This window comes from Lissotriton helveticus, chromosome 5_1 (assembly GCF_964261635.1).
Source record: "Lissotriton helveticus chromosome 5_1, aLisHel1.1, whole genome shotgun sequence".
In the NCBI taxonomy this organism is placed as follows: Eukaryota; Metazoa; Chordata; class Amphibia; order Caudata; family Salamandridae; genus Lissotriton; species Lissotriton helveticus.
The window spans coordinates 2038759280-2038777409 of NC_136065.1; positions in this window are offsets into that span (position 1 = coordinate 2038759280).

Genomic DNA, 18130 nt, shown 5'->3' on the forward strand with positions numbered 1-18130 from the left:
AGGCGGAGAGGACAGTGGTGAAGTGCACATCAGAAACGTAAGAAAAAGGTTCAAGTCCCACTGAGGCATCACAAACGGAACAGGAGGGAACGTGTGTGTGATGCCCGTTAGAAAACGATTTACAATAGGGGACTTGAACAAAGAAGGTTGATCAGGCAGCCTTAGAAAGGCTGAAAGGGCAGAAAGGTAGCCCTTGATAGTGCCCAGAGCAGAGCCCTGCTGGGCAAGAGAAAGAAGGAAGAGAAGAACCTCAGAGAGAGAGGCAGCAAGAGGATCCACAGCCTTTGCTGTGCACCATGCCACAAATCTGTTCCACCTGCAGGTGTATACCGACTTTGTGGAGGGACGCCTGGCTGCCAGAATGACGTTACAGACTTCAGGAGGCAAGTCAAATGGCCTCAACTGTCGCCGCTCAATCTCCAAGCATGGAGGTGGAGACTGGACAGGTTCGGGTGGAGGACCGTCCCCTGCTGCTGCAACAGAAGGTCCTCCTGAAGAGGCAGACGAACCGGGGGATCGACTGACATACTGAGTAGCTCTGGATACCAGTACCTTCGTGCCCAGTCCGGGGCCACAAGGATGACTTGTGCCTGGTCGCGCTTGATCTTCTTCAGCACTCTGGGCAGAAGTGGTATAGGCGGAAAGGCGTACAATAGACCGCAACTCCACTCGCGACGAAAAGCTTCTCCGAGCGAGTGCCGCCTTGGAAATTCCAACGCGCAGAACTGATGACGCCATTCGTGATCCATCATGCACCGACGGCTGAGCTCGTCCACCCTGGCGTTCAGAGAACCTGCCAGGTGTTGAGCCACCAGGGTCACGCCCTGGCGTTCCAGCCACTGCCAGAGGCGCAGAGCCTCCTGGCAAAGGGTCCACGACCCCACCCCACCCTGTTTGTTGCAGTACCACATGGCGGTGGTGTTGTCCGTGAACACCTGCACTACACTCCCCCGGACAGAGGGGAGGAATGCTTTCAGTGCTAGACGAATCGCCCGCAACTCCAAAAGGTTGATGTGGAGCCGGGCCTCCGCCGGAGACCAGAGGCCTCTGATCTCCGCCTCTCCCATGTGGCCTCCCCAGCCCTGGAGGGATGCATCCGTCACAACTACGTGCTCCGGTTGGGGAAGGGAGAGGGATCTGCCGCTGACCCAATCGCGGTCCGTGAGCCACCACTGCAGTTGTCTCGCAGTGCCCTCCGAGATCAGAACGTGGTCGGACAGGTTGCCCTGATGGTGGGCCCACTGAAACGTCAGGTCCCACTGCAGAGCCCGCATCCGCCACCTGGCGTGATGCACCAGTAGGATGCAGGAGGCCATCAGCCCCAGAAGCCGCAGCGTCAACCTGACAGAGACCCAGGATAAAGGCTGAAAGAGTGGAATCAGAGTCTGAATATCCCGGACCCGCTGTTCGGGAGGATAAACCCGAAACTGCGCTGATTCCAGAACCGCTCCGATGAAGAGGAGCTTCTGAGAGGGGCACAGGTGTGACTTCGGCACATTGAGGGAGAACCCCAGCTGGTGCAGGAGGTCTGCCGTTGTCTGGAGGTGGCCGACGACTGTTTGGGGCGAGCCCGCCTTCAACAACCAGTCGTCGAGGTAGGGGAAGACTGAAACCCCTAACCTGCGCAGATGAGCTGTGACCACCGCATCACCTTTGTGAACACCCGTGGGGCGCTGGTAAGGCCGAAGGGGAGCACGGTATACTGAAAGTGCTCGTGGCCAACCGTGAACCGTAGGTAGCGCCGGTGGGCCGGCAGGACGGGGATGTGGAAATAAGCGTCCTGCAAGTCCAACGCTACCATCCAGTCTCGTGGGTCCAGGGCAGCTAAGACCTGAGCCAGTGTCAGCATTTTGAACTTTTCCTTCCAGAGGAAGCCGTTGACGTTCCTTAGGTCCAAGATAGGGCATAGGCCCCCTTTGCCCTTCTTGGGTACCAGAAAGTAGTGGGAGTAGCAACCACACCCTACTTCTGGCCCAGGAACGCGCTCGATGGCCCCCTTGGCCAAGAGGGTCGTAACGTCCTCCTGCAGAAGCCGCAAATGATCCCCCGATACTCTGTGGTACTGCGGTGGCATGGCAGGAGGGGTCGCCTCGAAGGGGAGGGAGTAGCCCCTTCGGACGATTTGCAGCACCCACCTGTCCGACGTGACAGAGCGCCAGTGGAGGAGGTGATGGCGAACCCTGCCCACCACTGGCGTCACATGGGCCTGAAAGCACGGACTAGGAGGGTTTTGAGGCGGATGCTGCGGGGGAAGGTGTGGACTGACCTCGCCGTTGTCCCCGACCGCCGCCACGGCGGTTTCCACGGCCGCCACCACGTTGGGTATTACCCTGCGGAGCGTGGCTGGCAGCATGTGTGGGTACACCCCTTCCGTGGCCACGAAAGGAGTGAAAGGCAGCCGATTGCTGGCGCGGGGCCGAGAGGCCCAAGGACTTGGCCGTACCCCTGGAGTCCTTAAAGCGCTCAAGCGCATGGTCTGCTTGTCGCCAAAAAGGCGACAGCCATCAAACGGCATGTCCATGAGTGTATTCTGGGCATCAGCCGAGAAGTTGGCGGACCTCAACCAGGCGTGGCAACGAATCATCACCGTCGTTGCCATCGCTCTGCCCAGAGAGTCGGTGATATCCAGTCCACACCGGATCGAATAACGTGCCGCATCTCGGCCTTCCACAAGGGCTTGGCCGAGTTTAGCCCGTACCTCCAACGGGCATTCTGGCAGCACGTCCGCGACCGTATCCCACAGAGAGTGGGTGTAACGGCCCAAGACCGCAGTCCCAGACTCAGGGAGGAGAATACCTTCTTGCCGAATTGCTCGTACCTCTTGGATTACCTGTCAGGCGGTGCCGACGGGAATGCGGTCTGGGAATTTGAGGCCTGGATCACCAGGCTCTCAGGGGTGGGGTGGGTGTACAGGAAACAAGGGTCGCCCGGGGCCGGGCAGTGGCGTCTGGCCACGTTCCTATCTACAGGCGAACCTGTAGCGGGCCTGGACCAAGTGCCCAAAAGAACGTCGGCTAAGGCCTCGTTAAACGGCAGCAGAGGCTCGGCTGAGCATGACTGCGGCTTAAGGACCTCAGTGAGGAGGTTAGTCCTCACGGCCGCGACGGGGAGCTCAAGGCCCAAGGCCTTGGCCGCCCTCATCAACACCACACTGTAGGTTGCCCCCTCCTCCGTAGCCATGGTAGGAGGTGAGACAAAGCCAGTGTCCGGCAAAGTGTCTATACCACTGGCCTCCCCAAGTTCACCTCCCCAGTCCTCCTGAGACTGGCATTCACGTGCCAGAGGGTCCTCGGACCCCTCCCAATCCTCATCACCCATCTCCTTAGGGTTAGCAAATGATGGGGCCGGTTCATGGAAAGTGAACTCTCCGAACGGCGTCTGAAGCGGCGCCCAGCGGCGCTGCTCCGGCGCCGGAACCGGGTCGAGGGAGGCATCGGGGACGGCGCCGCCGGAGGACAGCGCCGGGGGTGACACCTGAGGGACCGGCGCCGGGGAGGTCGTTAAGTCCACCGGCGACGACCCGGATCCGAATCCAGCAGGGCCCTGCGGCGCCGGGCCCTGCGGCGCCGGCGGCGTCGGAGCCGAAGCACCCGACGGCGTCGGGCCGAAGCCCCCGACCCGCTAGGTCCCCCAGACGGGTCCGCTGGGCCCGAAGGCGCCGCGGAGCCCGTCGGAGGAGAGAGGGACCTCATGGCCATGAGGAACCGCTCGATCTCCTCCGGCGCCGCGTGAGGCCCAGGGACCGGAGGATATGACAGTGGAGACACCGACGTTGAGGGCCGGTGACCGACATCAGCCGGTCGCAATCCTCACAGGGCTTAAAACCTGGCATCCCTACCGGCACCGTTTGGAGTCGAAGATTTCAAAAGAGGATGATCAAAAAAGTTTCGTCAAAAAGTGACTAAGGTACCACTTTTTCCGGATCTGCGCTGCTGGTGCGGAAAAAAGAAGAACTGACGTCAGCATGCGGAGGCGGCGTCTAAGTACTCCGACGACATCATCACGGCGCCGGCGACGGATGCGGAGCCGCAGACGACGCCTACCGACGCGCAAGGGTACTGCTACGCAAAAAATTTCCGGATCCAGTCTGACGCCTGGGGATATTCTAAGGTAAGGAATCTATCACTAACGTGCCTCTTTCAGATCTTGAAGATAGACCTTGAAGACCAATCCGGTTGAGCGTTGTCATTTATTTCGTCGTCTGCCAAAAGTGCAGTAGGTTGAAGAACCAGTTTAGGGAATAAAACGGACTATCGCTAAGGTAGTCGGCTTGGGCATATTTAAAGAGACTATAACCGGTTTGAATTGCTGGTTAAAGTCTAGAGAATAATTATAAGGTAAAACAGTGCAACCACAAAAAGGTCACTTAAACAAGCTTGGTACATATAGGTTTATTGCCGAGGAGCACAAATTACTACTTGTGTAACGATATATCTGTAAGAGACATTAGTTAGTGATAGATTCCTTACCTTTGAATATCCCCAGGCGTCAGACTGAATTCCGGAAAGCTTTCGTCAGCAGTACCCCTGCGCGTCGATAGGCTTCGTCATATAGCTCCGCGTGCGTCATTGGCGTCGTATTCGCTGAGATGACATCACTGGAGCTACTTAGACGCGCCCACGCGCGCTGACAACAGTTCTGTACACAATTTTCCGCGACAGGAAAGCAGAGCCATATAAAATACTGACCACTGGTGCATAGAAACTAGGGCCCGAAAGGATGACCTTAGCACATGTAATCAGTTCGCAGAAAGGGTAGGATGGGTGGGGCGGTAAGGAATCCATCACTAACTAATGTCTCTTACAGATCCATCGTTACACAAGTAGTACCTTGTGCAACTGAGACACGTTAGTGATAGATTCCTTACCTTAGAATAGATACCCCAGCAATACCAACCCAGGTGGTGGGTCTGCGAATAAGATTACACCAGAAAGTCACGGAGAACAGAGCGGGCAAAGAAGTCGTCCCTCCGGACCGGACTGTCTCGGCAATAATGCTTTGTAAAGGTGTGCAGTGAAGCCCATGTGGCAGCCTGACAGATGTCCTGCAGGGGGACACCACATACCAATGCCGTAGTGGCTGCTGTTGCCCTGGTAGAATAGGTGCGCAGCCCCACCGGAGGTTCTTTTTAAGCCATAGAATAACAGGCCTCGATACACAAGACGACCTAGCGGGAGATAATCCTCTTGTGAACAGCCCGTCCTTTCTTGGCACCTGCGTTGCCAACAAAGAGCTGGTAATCCACCCGGAATGCTTTGGGGGCAATTCAGGTAAAAGGAGAGCACATGTTTTGGGTCCAGAAGGTGGAGCCTCTCTTCCTCTCTGGAAGGATGAGGAGGCAGAAAGAAAGTGGGAAAAGTGATAGTCTGCCTGATGTGGAAGGCAATGACAACCTTTGGCAAGAAGGAAGGACGAGTGCGAAGCACAACCTTGTCCGGATGAAACTACAGAAAAGCAGGCTTACAAGAAAGAGCCTGACGCTCACTCACTCTCCTGGCCGAGTGGATAGCCACCAGGAAGGCAGAAGACGTAAGGCACAATTGTGAAGCGGCTCAAAGGGAGCGCGCATGAGGTAGGTCAAAACAAGATTCAAATCCCACTGAGGCATTATGAAAGGAACAGGAGGGAACATATGTGTAGTGCCTTTTAAGAGTCTCTGTACAACAGGGGACTTGAAAAGAAAAGGCTGATCTGGAAGCATCAGAAAGGCTGAAATGGCCGAAAAATAGCCCTTGATAGTGCCCAGAGCAGAGCCCTGCCGGGCCAGAGAAAGAAGAAACAAAAGGACCTCAGCAAGAGGTACAGAAAGGGGATCCACAGACTTGATTGTGCACCATGCCACAAATGTGTTCCACCTGCAGGCGTATACCAATTTAGTGGAGGGACGCCTGGCTGCCAGAATGACATCACAGACTTCGGGAGGCAAGTCAAATGGAATCAACTGCCGCAGCTCAATCTCCACGCATGTAGGTGGAGGCTGGGCAGGTTCGGGTGAAGAACCGTCCCCTGCTGCTGCGACAGAAGATCCTCCTGCAGAGGCAGTCGGATCGGGGGATCCAGGCTCATACTGAGTAGCTTGAGATACCAAACTCTTCGAGCCCAGTCGGAGCCACAAGGATGACTTGAGCCCGGTGGCATCTGATCTTCTTCAGAACTCTGGACAGAAGTGGCATTGGAGGAAAACCGTACAACAGACCGTAACTTCACTCACAACGGAAAGCTTCGCCGAGCGAGTGCCGCCTTGGAAATTCCAACACGCTGAACTGATGACTTGCGTGGTCTCTTCGGTGGCGAATAGATCTAACCAAGGCTCTCCCCACTGTTGAAAGAGATCTTGCACCACTTCCAAGTGAAGACACCATTCGTGATCCATCAGACACCAGTGGCTGAGTTCGTCCACCCTGGCGTTCAAAGAACCTGCCAGGTGTTGAACCATCAAGGAAATGACATGACGTTCCAGCTATGTCCAGAGGCGCAGAGCCTCCTGACATAGGGTCCACGACCCCACCCCGCCCTGTTTGTTGCAATACCACATGGCAGTGGTGTTGTCCGTGAACACCTGAACTACCTTCCCCCTGAGAGAGGGGAAGGAATGCCTTCAGTGCAAGAAGAATCGCCCGAAGCTCCAGAAGGTTGATATGGAGCCGGGACTCCCCCTCTCACATGTGGCCGCCCCCACCCTGGAGGGATGCATCTGTCACCACTGTGTGCTCCGGTTGGGGAAGGGAGAGTGAGCTGCCGCTGACCCAATGCTGATTCGTGAGCCACCACTGCAATTGTTGTGCAGCGCCCTCCGAGATCTGGACGTAATCCGACAGGTTTCCCTGATGCTGCGCCCACTGGAACTTCAAGTCCCACTGCAGAGCCCGCATATGCCACCTGGCATGGGTGGTCAGCAGGATGCAGGAGGCTATGAGGCCCAGCAGCCTCAAGGTCTTCCTGACCGAAACCGAGGACAAGGGCTGAAAGATCAGAATCATAGCCCGAATGTCCTGGAATCGCTGTTCAGGAGGATAAACCTGAAACTGCGCTGTGTCGAGAACCGCTCCGATGAAGAGGAGCTTGTGAGAGGGAATCAGGTGCGACTTCGGCACGTTGATGGAAAATCTCAGCAAATGCAGGAGGTCGGCTGTAGTCTGAGGCAAGCCCACCTTGAACAACCAGTCGTCGAGATAGGGGAAGACAAACAACTGATCTGCGCAGATGAGCTGCAACCACCGCCATCACCTTCGTTAACACCCAAGGGGCGCTGGTAAGGCCAAAGGGGATCACAGTGAACTGAAAATGCTCCTCGCCCACCATGAATCGTAGGTAATGCCGATGGGCCGGCAGGACAGGAATATGAAAATAAGCATCCTGCAGGTCCAATGCCACCATCCAGTCTTGTGGGTCGATAGCAAACGAGACCTGAGCGAGAGTGAACAACTTGAACTTCTCCTTTCGGAGGAAGCGATTGACGTTCCGAAGGTCTAAGATGGGACGTAGACCCTTTGGAACCAAGAAGTAGTGGAAGTAACAACCACAACCTACTTCTGGTGTCGCAACGCGCTCAATGGCCCCCTTGGCAAAGAGGGCCGCAACTTCCTGTTGGAGAAGTCCCAAATAATCCCCCGACATGCGGAGGAACTGCGGTGGCATGGCTGGGGGTAGACTCGAAGGGGAGGGGGTAGCCCCTTCGAACAATCTTCAGAACCCACCTGTCTGATGTAATTGTGCACCAGTGGGCGAGGTGATGACATATCCTGCCTTCCACTGGCGTCTGGTGGGCCTCAAACACCGGACTAGGAAGGTGTCGAGGCACTGGCAGCAAGGGTGTTGGTGGATTGACCCGCACGCTGGCCCCGTGACCCGCCTCTGCGAGCCCCACGTCGGCGGCTGCGCTGGCACTGTTGCTGCGCAAATGGTAATTGGGGTTGTGAGGAGCACTCCGGTTTAAACTAAAGTTTTAAATTCCTCCAATGGTGCAATGATTAATCAGGAGAGTCACTCCTGGACATTTAAATGTGTGGTAATGGTGAGTTTTAGCCCACCTAATCATGCACTGTTCACTTGGTGCTCCGCACCTTAAAAAATAAAATGTTTAAACAAACTATTTTTTGATTGATGTTTGCAATTATTTATGCATTTATTATACTTGTTTTTCTGTTTTTTGCTTATGTTATTTTCAATTTTTCATAACACTTGCTTTAAACATTTATCATTACATTTGCATCAAAGCTTTATATACATAGCATTATTATACAGACATTTGTAGATAAGCACACATTTATACATAGGCCCAATGCATTTCGGCACCCAATGTTGTGCCTTCGTCAGAGGCAATGCTGTAAGAAATTAAAAGATATTCAATGTAAGGCTGAAATATGATTTGTATGGTTGCTCATGAGGATGTGCAATTATATTAGAGTAATGGCGTACCTGGTATCGACTAAGTTGTTATTGTTGGTATGCTTGGATGGTAAGTTGTATGCCAGATGCACTGTGTAAATAAACGACAACAAAATAGAATAATGCTGAGGACTGATAATGTTGTAATGATTACGTTCGCTCAATCTTGGATAATGATCACTACATACCTGCTTGTCTTGCTCTTGTAAAGCTGTAACGACAAGCGTTCGTTTAGAGCAAATTAAAGTCCAGAGTTTGAAACAACAATGCCGTGTTTCAGAAAGATTAGGCACCCTACCTTGTCTTCGTTATTGGAGTTCTTAATCTATAAGAACGAAAGGGTAATGACGGTGTTACTAACCCATCAATAATATAAACGACCCAGTCTCACGTTCTGTTATACTTGGATATAAAATACCTGTTTTGCAAAAATACTCGATTATCGTGAAAAACGCCGCTGCTCGTCGCGTGTTTACTCAGCTGAGTCTCGGGAGACGAGTGCATCTAATATCAAATGCCGCGTTACGCGTGGACAATGTTGAAACAAAAAACGGACTCACGATGTAACGGTCCCCAACGCGATCGTTGTTGTGCGCGCCATCTTTGGATTGTAATCAGACTGATAACAACAACTATATTCCATTATGTAATCGTGCCGGGGCGTGTGATAATCGCCCTTCCACAGATAAGATGATATATTGAAACGTCGTAAAGGGCTCAAGATATTTATGCCGATAGCCGAGTTCTTAAACTTAAAAGGTGTAGATATGTGTATACACGTGTGTGTGCGTTTCTATTGATGGTCCGGGCTAGTGGTCAGTGAGATGTATCTGTGAATGAGTGTTGATATGCAATATCGAAAATACACAATGATTTCAAAAAATGATATTCACAGTGGGTACCAGAATTAAATTAATCATGAATCACCAGAAACTATACATAGGACACATATTCACTGATGCAATTATTAATAGATTACATCTACATCGCTATTGCTGAGATGTTATTTATGGACCATTTGGCATTGGAAATATCAGAGCTCCTGATTAAACGTCTAACACTAGTGTTGACTTTTGTAAACGATATTATTGTGTTACATGCATTAGGGTAAACATTACTAATTGGACGTACCTTCCCTATGGGATCGTGATGCTATACCTATAGGGTTTTAGATGAAACCAAAAGTGATGCTAATATTAAATCATAACGCCTATAAAAAGCAAGCCAGATCATATTTGTCATTGAGACCTCTTGGTGTCAGGGTATTTAGGTACTTAATCCAAAAAAATTCTCGCTGCAGTAACCTTTTATGGTTGTCTATTCCACATTGGGTTTGTACATGTTCAATGATGAAAAACCTCAGTTGGGCAATAGTATGTCGTGCTTCTTTCCAGTGTGATACCAGTGGTGAGGTCATGTTGTTATTGCGGATACGGCTTTTATGCTCAGTGATCCTTACTTTTATTTTGCGTTCCGTCTTCCCTATATACATCTTACAGCATGGGCATTTGATGGCGTACACCACATTTCTGGTGTTGCAGTCACTTGAATGTTTTAGGTTGATAGACTTGCCCGTGGTGGGGTGTCTACACGTATTCCCGGTAATCACATTGTTGCAGTTTGTACAGTTCAAACATCTGGTGGTGCCATTATAGTCGATCAGTACTGTGGATGATTGCTTCCGTTTAAGTCTTTCCCTTAAGTTTGAACCACGGGTATATGCATGTAACGGTTGATCTTTAAAAATTCCATGGAAATCAGGTTCAGTGGATAAAAGTTCCCATCTTTTGTTCACTATTTTTTTGATCCTGGTGGACAGGGTTGTGTATTTGGTGACAAATACCATCCTATTCTGGGAAGTTTTTTGACGTGGTTTTAGCAAGTCCACTCTGTTCATTAGTTGTACTCTGGCCATTTGTGCTGTTAGTTCATCTGGTGCATATCCTCTGTCTTGGTACTTTTGTGCCTGATGCTCCAGTGTGGTTAGACAAGTTTGTTCATTTGAACAGATGCGTTTGATCCGGATGAACTGGGATACTGGTAAATTCCTGATGAGATTCTTCGGGTGAAAACTTGTGTAGGCAAGTGCACTGTTGCGGTCTGTGGTCTTTGTATACAGTGATGTTTCAAATCCGTCGATTGTTTTTGTAATTCTCACATCCAAGTAGTCGATGGTGTCCTTGCTTATTTTGTGAGTGAATTGAATCCTATTGTCCACTTGATTCAATTGATGGATTAAATGTTCAAGTGATGCAGGGGTGTCATCCCAAATTAAAAAAATATCGTCAATGAATCGACTGTACATTTTCACATGACGCCATTCAGTTGAAGACATGAGGTTGTCTGCTTCGTACTGGAAGGAAGAGTTCTACGCGCAATTGAATGGAACAGCCATGGGTTTCGCAGGGGCTCCTGCGTACGCAAATACATTTATGGCACAGTACGAAGCAGACAACCTCATGTCTTCAACTGAATGGCGTCATGTGAAAATGTACAGTCGATTCATTGACGATATTTTTTTAATTTGGGATGACACCCCTGCATCACTTGAACATTTAATCCATCAATTGAATCCAGTGGACAATAGGATTCAATTCACTCACAAAATAAGCAAGGACACCATCGACTACTTGGATGTGAGAATTACAAAAACAATCGACGGATTTGAAACATCACTGTATACAAAGACCACAGACCGCAACAGTGCACTTGCCTACACAAGTTTTCACCCGAAGAATCTCATCAGGAATTTACCAGTATCCCAGTTCATCCGGATCAAACGCATCTGTTCAAATGAACAAACTTGTCTAACCACACTGGAGCATCAGGCACAAAAGTACCAAGACAGAGGATATGCACCAGATGAACTAACAGCACAAATGGCCAGAGTACAACTAATGAACAGAGTGGACTTGCTAAAACCACGTCAAAAAACTTCCCAGAATAGGATGGTATTTGTCACCAAATACACAACCCTGTCCACCAGGATCAAAAAAATTGTGAACAAAAGATGGGAACTTTTATCCACTGAACCTGATTTCCATGGAATTTTTAAAGATCAACCGTTACATGCATATACCCGTGGTTCAAACTTAAGGGAAAGACTTAAACGGAAGCAATCATCCACAGTACCGATCGACTATAATGGCACCACCAGATGTTTGAACTGTACAAACTGCAACAATGTGATTACCGGGAATACGTGTAGACACCCCACCACGGGCAAGTCTATCAACCTAAAACATTCAAGTGACTGCAACACCAGAAATGTGGTGTACGCCATCAAATGCCCATGCGGTAAGATGTATATAGGGAAGACGGAACGCAAAATAAAAGTAAGGATCACTGAGCATAAAAGCCGTATCCGCAATAACAACATGACCTCACCACTGGTATCACACTGGAAAGAAGCAAGACATACTATTGCCCAACTGAGGTTTTTCATCATTGAACATGTACAAACCCAATGTGGAATAGACAACCATAAAAGGTTACTGCAGCGAGAAATTTTTTGGATTAAGTACCTAAATACCCTGACACCAAGAGGTCTCAATGACAAATATGATCTGGCTTGCTTTTTATAGGCGTTATGATTTAATATTAGCATCACTTTTGGTTTCATCTAAAACCCTATAGGTATAGCATCACGATCCCATAGGGAAGGTACGTCCAATTAGTAATGTTTACCCTAATGCATGTAACACAATAATATCGTTTACAAAAGTAAACACTAGTGTTAGACGTTTAATCAGGAGCTCTGATATTTCCAATGCCAAATGGTCCATAAATAACATCTCAGCAATAGCGATGTAGATGTAATCTATTAATAATTGCATCAGTGAATATGTGTCCTATGTATAGTTTCTGGTGATTCATGATTAATTTTCTTCTGGTACCCACTGTGAATATCCTTTTTTGAAATCATTGTGTATTTTCGATATTGCATATCAACACTCATTCACAGATACATCTCACTGACCACTAGCCCGGACCATCAATAGAAACGCACACACACGTGTATACACATATCTACACCTTTTAAGTTTAAGAACTCGGCTATCGGCATAAATATCTTGAGCCCTTTACGACGTTTCAATATATCATCTTATCTGTGGAAGGGCGATTATCACACGCCCCGGCACGATTACATAATGGAATATAGTTGTTGTTATCAGTCTGATTACAATCCAAAGATGGCGCGCACAACAACGATCGCGTTGGGGACCGTTACATCGTGAGTCCGTTTTTTGTTTCAACATTGTCCACGCGTAACGCGGCATTTGATATTAGATGCACTCGTCTCCCGAGACTCAGCTGAGTAAACACGCGACGAGCAGCGGCGTTTTTCACGATAATCGAGTATTTTTGCAAAACAGGTATTTTATATCCAAGTATAACAGAACGTGAGACTGGGTCGTTTATATTATTGATGGGTTAGTAACACCGTCATTACCCTTTCGTTCTTATAGATTAAGAACTCCAATAACGAAGACAAGGTAGGGTGCCTAATCTTTCTGAAACACGGCATTGTTGTTTCAAACTCTGGACTTTAATTTGCTCTAAACGAACGCTTGTCGTTACAGCTTTACAAGAGCAAGACAAGCAGGTATGTAGTGATCATTATCCAAGATTGAGCGAACGTAATCATTACAACATTATCAGTCCTCAGCATTATTCTATTTTGTTGTCGTTTATTTACACAGTGCATCTGGCATACAACTTACCATCCAAGCATACCAACAATAACAACTTAGTCGATACCAGGTACGCCATTACTCTAATATAATTGCACATCCTCATGAGCAACCATACAAATCATATTTCAGCCTTACATTGAATATCTTTTCATTTCTTACAGCATTGCCCCTGACGAAGGCACAACATTGGGTGCCGAAATGCATTGGGTCTATGTATAAATGTGTGCTTATCTACAAATGTCTGTATAATAATGCTATGTATATAAAGCTTAGATGCAAATGTAATGATAAATGTTTAAAGCAAGTGTTATGAAAAATTGAAAATAACATAAGCAAAAAACAGAAAAACAAGTATAATAAATGCATAAATAATTGCAAACATCAATCAAAAAATAGTTTGTTTAAACATTTTATTTTTTAAGGTGCGTAGCACCAAGTGAACAGTGCATGATTAGGTGGGCTAAAACTCACCATTACCACACTGTTGCTGCGCAGGCTTATTCTGAAAGGAACATGTGTGCACGCCTCTTCTGGAGCTTAGAAAGGAACGAAAGTTGGAAGTGGAACGAGTACATGCAGCATAAAGGCCTAAGGGCTTAGCCGTGGCCCGGGAGTGCTTAAAACGCTCCAATGTGGAATCCGCCTTATCACCAAAGAGGCGGGTGCCATCGAAAGGCATGTCCATCAAAGTATTCTGGACATCTGCAGAAAAGCCAGTCGTCCTCAACCAGGCATGATGACAACGCCTACGATGTGGAAATCGCCCAACCCAGCAAATCAGCGGTATCTGAACCACAACTTATAGTGAACTTGGCCACATCTCTCCCTTCCATAAGAGCTCGGGAGAGAACTGTACGAGCCTCCTCTGGACACTGAGGTAGCACCTGCTCAACCGCATCACGTATAGAATGGGAATAGCGGCCCAAGAGACTGGCAGTGTTCACAGACCGCAGTCCAGAACCGGAAGAATAAATCTTCTTGCCAAACTGCTCCCATTTCTTGGATTCCTTGTCTGGTGGAGCAGAAGGAAACGCACTAGGGGACGTGGAGGCCTGAACCACCAACCTTTCAGGTGTGGGGTGCTGGGTGAGGAAGGGAGGGTCGCCTGGAGCCGGGCGATGGCGTCGACCCACATCCTTATCCACAGGAGCCCCTGTGTTGGGCCGGGAACAAGTGCCCAAAAGCACATCAGAAAGTGCCTCATTAAATGGCAAGAGCGGTTCTGTAGAAGAAGAAGAAGCTGGCCGAAGCACTTCAGTAAGGTGGTTGGTCCTGACAGCCACTGTAGGGAGCTAGAGGTCAAGAGCCTCGGCTGCCCTACATAGCACCGTGGAAAAGAAACCACTCTTCTCCATAGTAGCTGAAGGGAATGGTGAACCAGGCGCCGTAGTGTAATCCAGCCCATGCCTCCTCATCCCAGTCGGGATGGACTCGCACTGTGCTGCGAGAGGGTCTTCAAACCCTTCCCAATCCTCCCCTTCCTGCACGAGGACGTGGGTGAATAAAAGGGTAAAAGTCCCCAATTGGCGTTGGGATCGGCGCCAGAAGACAGCCCTCCGGCACCGTGCCGACGTCTGAAAAGAAGACGATGCCGGTGTCGGCCATCGGCGACGCCGATGCCAGTGGTGGCTGTACGAAGACCACCTGCAAGAACGGGGAGCCCTGGCCAGAGCCATGGAGGCCTCTGGGCGTCGGGGCCGGCGACGTAGAGGAATGCAGAACAGTGGGGCCCGCGGGGCCAGAAGGCGATCCGACGGGGCAGCACGGGCCGAAGATACGTGCCATTGCAGACACAAACTCTTGCTATTCGGCTGGAGTCGAAGGTGGACTCGGGATGTGTGGGTAAGCCAACAATAACTTCACAGGCTCTGTAGGAGCCGCAGGTGCGGGGCCACCTGCCCCCTCAGCCGCGTCCCGCGAGGGGATGACAAAGAGCGATGACGCTTCTTCTACTTTTTGTGCTTTGCCTTACCTGACTCGGAGTGTGAAGACTTCAAATGATGGTGCTTGCTCTGTGACCAGGCCCTCGACCTTCCACGAGACTGGGACCTGGAACTTTCGGGACCGTTCCCGCAAAGTTTGCGAGGCCATGGCTCGGCAGTGGGAACACGACTCCGTGCAATGGTCACGCCCCAGCCAGAAGAGACCCTCACGGTGTGGATCCGTCTGCAACATCGTGGCCTTGCAAAGCTTGAAACCGGGCATCCCTATGCACCAGGAGTAAGTTTTACTTACAATTTAATCAAAGAAACACTTTAGTCAACAAATTGATGGGGTACCGGTCTCTCCGGATCTGCACTTGCTGGCGCGGAAAGAGAACTGACGTCAGTGCGCGTGGGCGCGTCTAAGTAGCTCCAGTGACGTCATCTCGGCGAATACGAAGCCAACAACTTCCACAGAGCCGTACTACACCTATCGACGCGCAGGGGTACTGCTGACTAAAGCTTTCCGGATCCAGTCTGACGCCTGGGGATATTCTAAGGTGAGGAATGTATCACTAACATGTCTCTTTCAGATTGGTCACTTTATTACATTTTGCACGGCTAAAAAATAATATCTATTGAAAACATGTTGCACCTGTCTTTTTGTTGCCAGGGGCTGTCTGAGGCCCGGTGATAGCAAACTTAAGGCGAAGCACTGCCCATTTTAATGTCAGGTTCCCGTCCTTTCATCGACAAAGGAGGCGGATAGCTGTGCTATGTTTTGCACAGGCAACAGTGGCCGAATGCAGCTACTCCGAAAAGATAATACACTTATGATTCTGCCCGAGCACCAACACTTAACACATCTGGCACAGCTTAACCGATGTATTATTTATTGAAAATATGCTGCATTTGAAACTATATTTTATGATACTTCTATTTAAATGAATGAGAAATTACTATGTATATGACGGACTGTACATTTTTAATTTTAATATGGTCTTACTGTTGGAAGGTGCAATGGTTTTAACGAACTGTTCACTTTATAAAGAATCTTGAAAAATTGAAACTAATGGAATGACAGACCAGGCACTGCAAATCATATTGCTTGGGTTTCAGAATGTAATAGCATTGTTGCTCAAATACTGAAACAATATGAGGATGTTTTTAAGGACTTATTGGGTAAGGTCAGCTGAAATCAATCTAAAGGAGAATGCCATTCCAGTTAAGCATAAATTAAGAAATGTTCCTTAGTGTCAGGAGCACAATTATCTAACTGGCTAAAAAATATGTGCAAAGAAAGCATTACCGAACCAGTAGAATCCTATAATTACATTAGCCTCATAATTCTGGTGCCTAAAAAAATGGTGAAGTTGAGATTGTACACCAATCTCAGGCCCTTTAATAAGCAGTTTGGTATATGTCACTCACTACCCAAAGTCCAAGAATTTTTTTACAAGATGCATAGGGCAAAATATTTTTCCATTCTGGATTTAAGGGCAGACTATCATCAAATAAATTAACTTCCACATTTAACCTACTCCCAACTTTCTTTACTCCGGTTACTGCCTTCAATTATCTGCAAATGCTTTTTTGGTTAGCATCTGCTGCCTCAGTACTTCATAGACTTATGTATCATTTGTTTGGGGGGTTTAAATGGTTTAACCGCATTATAAAATCATATCCTTGTATTTACACCTACACTGGAAGAACACAAGAGGCTTAAAATTGGGCTGGATTCTCTATAAGAGTGGCACGATATTAAATGCATGATTTTATGTGGAGCAATAGAGTATGTAGGACACGGTGCCCCCAGTAAAGGTATTAAATGCAAGGAATCCAATATCAAAGGATACATGACATTTTAATAACTAAATCCAAAGAGCATTTGTCCTCATTTTTTGGACTGTGTGAGTACTACTTCTGTTTTGCACAGGGAGTTTAGATTTGAGAACCTACGTGAGAACACACACGGAGAGCGGACTCTAAATTTGTTTGGATAAAGAAAATGGCCAAAGAGATAGTTATGCTGGAGGAAAGAATCATTGAGGGTCCTGTGTTGCCCCCTTTTGATAAGACTACTGAATGTATAGTCACTGTAGATGCCAGTGGCATTGGGCGGCGTACAGTGTTATCCCAGAACTGTCACAGTAGTGAATATTCGGAAGAAAAAAAAAATATTGCGCTTTCCTCTTGTGTTCCCACGGTAGCGGAGTAAAAACTCCCTTACTGAAAGAGGAGCTATGAGCTGCATATGGAAAGTGAAACACTAACTTTCTTGAGTGGAAGGCACATTAAAATGTTAATAGATCACAGACCGTATGTATTATGTTATCACATTACAGTACAGGTTAGGGCCTCGTCTACATTACTGAGAATTCCTTTTACGTTGTTTGAGTTTCATTTTTTTCATTCAGCATGAATAATTGCAGGGCTGATTTCTTGTCCTGAAGGCCAACCTTAGATGCCATCCATGCTGGAAGTGTTTACAATTAGGAATGTGTTGGGACCACAGTAAGGGATGCTGTGGATGCTGTTGTGTAAGTGGCCTCAGTATCAAAGAGGATGTTGGACTCAAACAGGTTGAATAGTTTATTGTTAATGGCTGGCCGCAGGAAAGGAACTTATCTAGTGTGCATCAGGTATTCTGGAAAGTTAAGGAAGAACTGGCAGTAAGAGGAACGTCATTTTGAGTAGAGATGCCTTCTGAAAGAGTTACAAGAAAGATTGCGGAAGTCACGCACAAAAGCCATTCATGAGAATCCTCTACAAAGACGTTTGGTCAGCATACTGGTGGCCATACATAAATGACATTATGTAAAGAATTGTAGGGATTGTACTTGCTCAGATAAAACGTACAGTGTTTGCAAAGTTCCCTTAAATACGCTTCCATTTCCCCAAGGACCATGTGGAAATATAGGACTGGATTGTACCAGTCCTATTCTGTCACTTAGACAGGATTTTAATTTTTTGGGTACTTTAGATGGACTACTATTCCAAATGAGTGGAGTGGAAGTTCATCAGAGATCCCACCACAGAAATGGTCATTGAAGTTCTCAAAGATTGTTTTTTCAGAGAAGGGTTTCCCAACTCTATAGATACTGATGAGGGAGTGCAAATTTG